This window comes from Papio anubis, chromosome 14, assembly GCF_008728515.1.
Source record: "Papio anubis isolate 15944 chromosome 14, Panubis1.0, whole genome shotgun sequence".
NCBI classification, from domain to species: Eukaryota; Metazoa; Chordata; class Mammalia; order Primates; family Cercopithecidae; genus Papio; species Papio anubis.
Genome location: NC_044989.1, coordinates 11,774,490 through 11,784,976, shown reverse-complemented (window position 1 = coordinate 11,784,976; position 10,487 = coordinate 11,774,490).

Genomic DNA, 10,487 nt, shown 5'->3' with positions numbered 1-10,487 from the left:
ATCTGAAAAAGTCTTAACCCATTCCAATATCAATTTCAAAATCTCCTCTAAATATCACCATATCAAGAATTATAGAACTCAAGGTATAATTCATCACGAGGTGAAATTCTTCCTCAACTGTGGACCTATGAAATAAGACAAGCTATCTGCTTCCAAAATGCAATGGGTAAGACAGGCATTGGATAGATATTCCCATTCCAAAAGGGAAAAATCAGAAAAAGGGGTGACACGTCTCAAGCAAGTCTGAAATTTAGCAAGGCAAATACTATCAGATTTGAAGTCTCAAAAACAATCCTCTTTGGCTCCATTCTCTGTCCTCTGGACCACCAGGGAGGCAGCCCTGTCCCTGAAGCCCTGGGTGGCTGCCCTCCTCCCAAGGCCCTGGGTGGTAGTCCCATCCTATGGGCCAAGGAGGAGATAGCCCCACCTCCTGGAATGCTCTCTGGACCCTTGGTGGCAATGGCAATGGTATCCCTGCTGACCTCTGAACTGCTTTTGCAGTTCTTCTCCCCTCTTTTTGAAGGATAATGCATGTTCACAGCTGTTCACAGCTGGATAGCTCTATTGGCCCATCCCATGGAAACTCAGAAGCCTGATATCCTTCCTTCATTCCACCCCATCTCTGATCCTTCAGTCCAAACTGTCAGCATTGCTGCTGAGATGGTTGACTGGATCCATGAGTCACACCTGTAATCTCTTCACTACAAATGATTGTCAATCACATCCTTGATGTCCTCTCCAGAATGCACTTTCTTATTCCTTGCAAAGTGGATAGACTGAGAATTCTCCACATCTTCAGGTTCTGGTTCCTGTTTCCTTAGTAATTCCTTCTTCAATTTCTCTCCCTCCTCTCTCACATTTTACCAACAGCAGCAAGGAGAAACCACGCAGTGCCTTTGATACTTTGCTAAGAATCTCCTCAGCTAAATATCCCAGTTGATCACTTGCAAGTTCTACCTTCCACAAAATACTGGGAAACAATGGAGCCAAGCTCTTTGTGATTTTAAAACAAGGATCATCTCCCCTCCAGTTTCCAGTCATAAGTTCATCTCCATCTGAGCCTTGACCAGAAGCACCCTTAACATTCATAGTTCTACCAACAGCCTCTTCAAGACAAACTCTACTTTTTCTAACATGCACCTCAAAAACTCTTTCAGCCTCCACTCATTACCCAGTTCTAAATCCACTTTCCCAGTTTTAAGTATTTGTTAGAGCAGCATCCAAATTCTCAGTACCAAAATTTGTATTAGTCAGAGTTTGACAGAGAAACAGAACCCTTGAACAACACAGGTTTGAACTGGACAGGTCCACTTATACAGAGATTTTTAAAAATAAAAATTTTCACCAAGCGTGCCTGTTTCTCCTGCCTCCCCAGGAGGACAGAGAGAGCCTTGACAAGTCCAGTATTGGCAGGGTAGGCTGTCAGGCTGGAGACTCAAACTAAGAGCTGCACTTCAAGTCAAAAGGTGGTTTGGTGGTAGAATTCCCCCTTCTTCTAGGGATGTGAGTCTTTTTCTATTAAGGACTTCAAATGATTGGATGAGGCTCACCCATATTATGGAGGGTAATCTGCTTTGTTGAAGATCAGGAAATTATTGTCTCACGCTTTAAATGGACAGACACAAAGCCTGGAATGCATAGAAGACTTGGATGTCTATCGGGGCCTATACTAAGATGCCCTTCATGGGGGAGTGGATGGTATCTTTCTTGTTCTCAACACACGCTAAAGCTAAAGCTTGAGTTATCACCATGAAAATTGAAGTCTAGCAGCAGTAAAGACTTTCTTAAGGCTACTGCGGGAGCAGAAGGAAATGTCACAGTCTCCTCTAGGAATGCTACTACTATTCTTCCAATGACATTGTAACTAACTCTGCTGACAGGCACAGGTCTGAGAAAGGTGCTCTCCAGCTCTAAGATCCTATAAAACGTAATCGAAGTTGCTGACCCGAACACAGAGATCATTACTCATAGTAATAAAAAGTCTCTTAAAAGTAGGGAAAAAAATCTTTTCCCTGCTCCATAGTTTAGGCTTAGAAGAGAGTAGATTTAGTAACTTAACCTTGTCTCCTGAGACCAGTGAGATACAGACCCAGGGAGAGAATGTGTACAGTTTCAACCTCTTGGAAAGAAAGGAGCAGAATGAACCAACCAGCTGCCCAGCACAGGGCTCTTTCCCCATGCACTGTCTCAGTCTTTCCATAAATCCTGCAGCATAGATATTACCTCTACAGGGGAACAGCTGTGAGGGTTGCTAGCAACTTGGAAATTAGGGAAGTAAAGTTAGTAACAGAGAGTTAATAATAGTATCAGAGACACCAGCTCAGAGCAGAGATGTTGAAAGTTAACTGAAAAACAGAGAATGGCTTGAAAGCCAAGCTATTATATTAATAACTGGAGACATTAATGCAGGCGAAGTTAAGCAGGACACCTGGTCATTCCTGGAAGCAGAGTAAGAAGAGAACAGAGTAGTGCCCGTATCAGCAATGGCCAGGGGAGAAGTAGGTCTAAGGGCTCAACCCTTGCAGTCTCTGTGGCAAATTTAGTTCAACTACAAAAATGGACAGAAGAGGCTACTAGAGCACAGGGCCATGGGACACTTAAATTATCTAACTATATATAATCATACTCTGAATGCATTTTCATCAAGGAACTTTGATACTATCATTTACTTTCCCATGTAACTTGCCCACAAGAAGAGAAGTTGCCATTTGACCAGTGCAAGTATTTTGGTCAGTGTGACAGATATGCCTCTCATTCTAATTTAATATACAATGTATTATGCTGTTTTTGCACTGCTATAAAGAAATACCTGAAACTGGGTAATTTATAAAGAAAAGAAGTTTAGGCTGGGCGCAGTGGCTCACGCCTGTAATCTCAGCACTTTGGGAGGCCGAAGCGGGTGGATCACGAGGTCAGGAGATCAAAACCATCCTGGCTAACACGGTGAAACCCCAACTCTACTAAAAATACAAAATAAAAAAAAATTAGCCAGGTGTGGTGGCGGGTGCCTGCAGTCCCAGCTACTCAGGAGGCTGAGGCAGGAGAATGGCGTGAACCCAGAACCCAGAAAGCAGAGCTTGCAGTGAGCTGAGATCGGGCCACTGCACTCCAGCCTGGGCGACAGAGCGAGACTCCGTCTCAAAAAAAAAAGAAGAAAAAGAAAAAAAGAGAAAAGAAGTTTAATTGGCTCACAATTCTGCAAGCTTTACATGAAGCATGGTGCTGACATCTTCTCACCTTCTGATGAAGCCTTAGGAAGCTCACAATCATGGTGAAAGCAAAGGGGGAACACACATGTCACATGGCAAGAGCAGGGGCAAGGGAGACAGACAGGAGTCGGGGGAGGTGTCACATACTTTTAAACAACCAGATCTCATGTGAACTCAGAGCAAGAGCTCACTTGTCACCAAGAGGATGGCTGAAGTTATTCATGAGTGATTCACTCTCTTGGTCAAAACACCTTCCACCAGGCCCCACCTCCAACACTGGAGATTACAATCCAACATGAGATATGGATGGAGACAAATATCCAAACTATATCACATTGGAAGTGTGGTTTTTACATCAGCCTTATGAGCTTGGTTAATGTGAGTCTGCACCAAGAAATGGAGCATAATCTTGGTGAACCGCTCTTATAACAAGGCTAACAATCAGACCTTACACCATGAAAAATTCTCCTTGATACTGACTGCCTTGTGAAACATCTTGGTAGACTAACAATGGATTTTGCTTGGCTTTTTCATATATAATCCTATTTGAAAATTCACACCATCATATGTGTTGCAAATATCCTTCTCCATAATAATTATTTGTCTAGGAAACTCCTACTTATTCTTTAAAACCTAATAAAATGTCACCACAGCCATCCCTGACTTTTCCAGGCCAGAATTAACCACTTCCTATTTCATAATCCTATACCATTATACACGTTTCTCTGTTCACTTAATATACTGCAGTTTACATATTTGTCTCTGAGGCCATATTCTGGGCTGTTTGAGAAAAGTAATGAGGTCTTATTTTTTATTCTTAGTTTCTTGAAAACAGCAGGTGCCCAATAAACCTTGGTGAATTAATAAACAAGGTAATGTAAATCCCAATGGCTTATTCTAATTTGCAGCAATCAATAATTTAAATCAACTTAATGCAACCACAGAAAAGTAAGTCTAATTTTCTATAACAAGTACAGATTAATTGAACTTTCCTAAAATATAAAATTGGAAAAGGAAAGAAAAAAAAATCAGATTTGTATAATGACAGAAAAAGCATAAAGGTTGAAGCTGAGGCTATCTGGCAATTATATCCCAGATTTACCTCTGCTACCCTCCATGAGCCTGAATTTTCCTTGCAAAAAAAAAAAAAAAAAATCTATGGTTGCCAGAGATTAACTAAGATAACGTAAATGTAAATAAAGTAGATAGCAAAGGCCATGAACACAGGACTCAATGGAATAGTAGGAGCTCAGTAAATGTTGCTTCCCTTCTTTTCTGGCCCCCATGAAGCCATTTTCCTGCTGAAAGTCAGAATTAGGCAATGCCTTATACCGGGATTCTTATTCCCTTAAAATAAGAGTTCTCCATTTCCTAAGGAATGCTTATGCTTTCAACCAGCTGTCCAATGGTCAGAACCTCTCCCCTATCTGACCTTCCCCAAAACAGAAGCGCGGGAAAAATTAGGTAGGTAACTACCAGTAGCAATATCCATTTAACAAAGCTGTGAGGGTAGGGTGGGTCTTGAGGACAAGAACCTTGTCCGAAAATCTGAGTAATAACTATATGCCACCAAGGAAATTGCCCATACGCTTGCTGGATTTAGTGGAGATGCACTGGCTCCAGGAAGACGACATTACAGGGCAGCCAGGCTGAGGCACATGGTGTGGGAACCATGGTCACTGGGGTCACCACGAGGTAAAGGATCCCCCAACTCTAGGGACACAAAAGGCATCCCTGTCCTCTTGGTCATGGACACAATAATACAATGGGGTTTGCTGTTTTAGACAAACACTATGGGGGACATAGTGAAAAGCAAGGAAAAATTCCAAGGCCATTTCCTCCCAGAGGATGTCCGCTTTGACATCCAAGTTGGCCAGGCTGAAGAAATAGCAATCCTTGAAGCATGCTGTCTGTGACAGGGATGGACTCCTCCTTCCCTTCTTGAGTGTTTCAAGATGTATCTTCATAAGTAACAAACTAAAATGAAGATTAATGGGTGGAAGGAGACATGGAGCCAAACCTTACCCCAACAGGAATTACACAGTGGGGCATGGCACAGCCTGGGGAGTTTGGCTGGGAGAGTTGCCGAGATGGCTGTCAGAGCAGCAGAGGAAAGAATCCGTCTCCCTGGGCTGGGACCGCTTCCTTCTCACCTCCTAGAGGAAGACAAGGATTTCCTCGAATAAAGTCAAAATCTCCTTCGGTCCAAGATCACGGACATCCCTGTCCAACTTTGCTTCCGTTTACCCACAAGGAAATGAGAACACTGAAGCCAATTAACTAAAGATGAAATAGATGTGGTCCAAGTGTATGCTTGGGCCAAAAATGTTCTTTCAAAGTCCAGGCCAAGAAAGTTCTTTCTAGATCTGGTGTCAGCGTTTGGATTTTCCCCCAATAAGGAGAGGCTTGGGATTGGGAGGGGTGGAGAATTAGAGATGGAGTGATGAGAGTACACACAACAGAGCAAGCTCTGGAGTCAGACAACATTGGCTTCCGATCCTGGCTCTACCACTAATGACTGTGTGATATTAGGCAAGTATTTTAACCTCTCTGAGCCTCAGTCTCCTGTCCTGCAAAAGTAAGCTTGACATCGTCGTTCTCACATTGTTGTGCAGATTAAATGAAATGACATGTGCAAAGGTGCATAACACACAGCCCTGGCATGTCATGGAAGACGCTCACCAAATGTTAGTTTCCTTCCTTTTCAAATTACCTATTTAGAATTTCTGAATGTATTCATACTGAGAAGTACTGTTGAGAAGGGTGTCTTCAATTACACTTTATAGAGAATATGAAACATATGGGAGGAAGATATTGATCCCAAGCTGCCAAAATTATTTTTGTGGAAAGAAAATTTCAGAATCACTCCAGATCCATACTGCACTCTTAACTGCAGGTGCACCTATGAAGTCTTTGACAAAATTAAGTTGAATATATTCATTATGACATAAATAGAATTCGGGGAGCTACTTCATTCAGGTTGGAGCTGTGAGTGGCACCATCTTCTGCAGAATCACTCCATCCGGTATGTATCAACATGTTTGAAAATGTCAGACTGAAAACAGGAAGTTTTCTCTCTGGGATTTGAACACCTGGTGTGAGAAATCTAAGAGAAAGGTAATGGCAGAGAAAGAAGAGATTAATTTTTATTCTCTCTGTATAATATAGCAATAGATCTTCCTTTCAATATTGTCACTTGATAGATATTATTGAATGGCCTTTTCAAAATAATCCATGTAGCATATTTGCACTGAAATAGTGAGTTTCTGAGATACACACAGGTAAAGAGTGTTAGATGCTTCATAATGTATTGCAATTCTATCTGCTTAGAAGTGGCTGCTGCTGGGAACTGTGAAATCATGATGTTAGTGTACTGCAGGGGCCAGGGGGCCAGGGGGCCAGGGGGAGAAAATGAGCATTTATTGATTGTTCCGCTATGTGCCCGGCACAGGGTTTGGCACTCAGAGATGTTATATTGCTTGAAATGCACAGCATTTTTGCGAAGTTGAATCACCACCTCATTCTAGAGAGAAGGAAATTGAGTCCGATGAAATTAACTAGTCGATGGCAAGGGTTGGATTTCAGCATGAATTCATCTCACTCCAAACCCAAGCCTTTCCCATGGCCACACTGCCTGCCCAAGACCCCGGGTGGGCTCCATTCACCCCACTCTTGCTCTAAAGTTGAAGAATTTCCAGCCCAGAAAGCTGAAGTCAGGGCATGGCTTTAAGTCAAACTGAACCCATCCTCAAGGTTGAAGTAGAACGCAACTTCTGTAAATGCTGGTAGAGTTCATTTTCCTCCATGTCTCCCTCATTGAAAAAGCACTGGACACAGACATCATGAACCTGGTTCTCCCCTCCCCAGTCACCTCCAGCTCAGTCAGTAGAACCACCACAGGCTCCAGGCAACCTTGGCATCCTCCTACAGCTCACACATCAGCATATCTTAGTATTTCTACCTTCAAAAGATCCCTCAAGTGTACCCATATCCCACCCCCTCCACCACCAGCCCCACTCCAAGTCCCCACCATCAGCTTTTCCCTGATAGCTGCAGCCTCCTAACTGGTAACTCAACTCCTCCTTGTAAACCCTACAAGAGCCAGTCCCTCCAGATGGATCCTAAGTAGCTAAACGGGCCTAAATTCAAATGAGAGACAAGCAGCCATTTGTTGATAAGAGGTCAGGCATGTACTCTTGTCACATCATTAAGCAACTTTGGGACTTTCATAGCTGTCTGTTCCTGCTCATGCTGCCTGCATCAAAGGTGCTGGAAAATCCCAGTTTGCCTACTATACCTAACCAACAGACTGTGACCTGTGTCAGCCAATCAGAACCAAACAAGTTTGCATCCTTCTTTTGCATAGTGAACCAGAGTGGGAACCTGGGCAGGAACGTTTTCTGTAAGAGGCAGCCCCCCTCTCTTTGTTCTCCCACAATGTCCTTCTGTTGTGTTCCAAAAGCTGCCACTCCCAGTTTGCAAACTGTACACTGCAATTAAGTCTCATTCCTTTAAAAAACAAAATCATTTCAAGGGATTTGTTGATGTACTCTTCACTCTCCATGGCTGGTTTTACAGGAAAATGCTTAAAGGCATTTTCCTTCACTCTCACTCATTCATTCATTCAACAAATATTTTTTAGTGCCTATTGTGGGCCAGGCACTGTTTTAACTGGGAATTCCGCAGTGATTAAAATAAGCTAGAATCCCTGACCTCATGAAGCTTATAGTTGAAAAAGGGGAACAGGCAATTTACAAAGTATGTAAAACATAGAATAAATTATACAGTGATACCTTCCAGGAAGAAAAACAAAGCAGGAAAGGGTGCTAAAAAAGTCTAAGAAGGTGACTTGGCTGTGAATGCCCGAGGGAAGGGAGGAGTGAGCCTGAGCTGTATGTCTATTTGGGAGAAGGATGCTCTGGGCAGAGGGGACCGAGCTCCAGGGCCTAGGACAAGAGCAGGATGAGCACATTCCAGGAATAGCAGGGAGGTGGGGCCAGGGCTAGAACAGAGAGAATAAGGGGAGAGAAATAGGAGAGACCTTAGAGGAAGCCCTCCAGTGGTAAAGAGTTACCCTTTGCTGACCCCACACATATACCAAACATCCTATGGAGCATTTTGCATTTATTTATTTCTAATTCTCATAAATCAATAGCCTTCAAAATATCTTTATTTTTAGACACTGAGATTGGGAAATGTTAAGTGACTCGCCCAGGGTCACACAGAGCCCAATCTGTCTAATTTCATTGCACTGCAGCTGTTTCTCTATTGATCTAGGTTTGTGCCATGATACTAAGTCAGGACATGGCTTAAGCAAAATCCACTTAGCTATGAGGTCAATCACAGATTGAATTATGACCTCAGTTCTGAATTAGAAAAAGCTGCTCAGAGTAGGCTGTGAGCTCAAACCAAAAACCCACTGTGAACGACAGCCTGAATTGGGCTCTATGTCCTTAGAGACTTGAGGTTCAATTTCCATGGACTTCAGTTTCTCCAGTATAAAATTAGATTGGAGTTCATCAACTGGTCTCTAGGCTAGAAAAACCCTTAGAGATCATGCAATTCAACATCCTCATTTGCAGCAGGTGAGACAGTCTCAAAGAGGAGGCACGACCAGCACAAGGTCACAAGGTGGGTCAAAGGCAGAGCTGGGACTCCCACCCAACTCAGTGTTCCCCCACTGCAGGGCACACACCTGCCCCCATGGAGACATGTGCATGACTCTGCCTTGGCTTCAAGGTACTAGAGTAAGGGGAAGGGAATGAAAACTGGGGCAAGTGTTCCAAGTGAGTCCCTGAAGGAACCTTCCCTACCCTGGCATGATGCTCAGGCCTTCCTCACACCTGGTAGCAACCCCCAAAAAGATATGTCCACATTCTAATACCTGGACCAAGGAATAATACTTAATATAGCAAAAGATAGGATTAAGTTTATGATCTTGAGAGGAGGAGCTCATGCTGGATTATCATGGCCCAGCCCTGTGAGTATCACCTAAGTGCACTCCCAGGTGTCCTTACTGGAGAACAGCAGTAGGAGTCTTGGGACAAGGGAGGCAGAGAATGGAGTAGTGAAGCCATCAGCCAAGGAATGCCTGGAGCCCCCAGCAACTGGGAGACACAGGGAATGAATTCTCCCCTACAACCTCTGGGGGGAGCACAGTCCTACTCATACTTAATTTCATTTTCTGCTCAGTGAAACCGATTTCAGACTGCTAGCCACCAGAGCTGTGAGAGAAGACATTTCTGTTGTTTGAAGCCCCAAGTTTGTGGTAATTTGTTCCAACAGTCCCAGGAAACTTGTAACCCCCATCTGCTAACTTCTTGCTGTCTTTCCGACCTCTTGCCATTCCGTCTACTCCCTTGTCTGGATGGTCCCAGACTCCAGTTGCAGACACCTTATCCCCCCTCCACTGCAGCTCTCCCCTCAGCCTCAGCCCTCACCTCTCTAGCTTACACTCTCTTCTCTACCCCTTGCCACTCATCCTTCCCAGCTCCTCCAGTCCCCAGAACCTCCCTTCCCATCAACAACTCCCCAAGGCACCCCCTCCCCATCTGCCTGAGACAACAATCGGCTGGAAGCCTCTTGCAGCAGCATCACAAATCTTCATTAGGGCCATAATGATCATTAATGTGCTGGAACCGCAACGGTCTGTTAGCAAGCCTTGTTAGTGGCAGCATGATGGATGAGGGCCCGGCTGCCAACCGGCACCCCCGCCCCTGCCCCCTAGTTGTCATTGCTTTGCTGGTGAGTTTTATGAATGAAAGAAAGTATGATGGAATCGCTAGTAGGATGAACCCAGGGCTGGGCCAGCGTGGGGGTTGCAGCTCCCTCTCTTAGAGTAGGCAGAGCTGCTCCTCCATACCGTAAGAAGCACCACCCTCAGCAAAGCTCCCTCTAACCGGCCAAACCAGACCATGAGCAACCCGGGAGACTTCCCACATAAAACAGGAGACAGTCAATTAAATCTGAATTTCAGATAAGCAACAAATAAGTATGAACCATGCAATATCCAACACATATCTATGCTACAAATGTATTTATTTTTTATCCGAAATTCGAAGTTCAGATACAACTGGGGCATCCCCGATTTTTTATTTGCTAAATCTGGTGACCCTAGACCTGGCCTGGGTCTCTGCCTGGCAGCTCTGGTTAGTGCCCTTTACTCACCACAAGACAGTCTACTTTAACAGAAGCACCCACCCAGACCACCAGGAGCAGCACTTGGACAGAAGCCAAGGAAGCTGTGGCACTTTGAGTATTTGCTAGAATTCCAGGAGG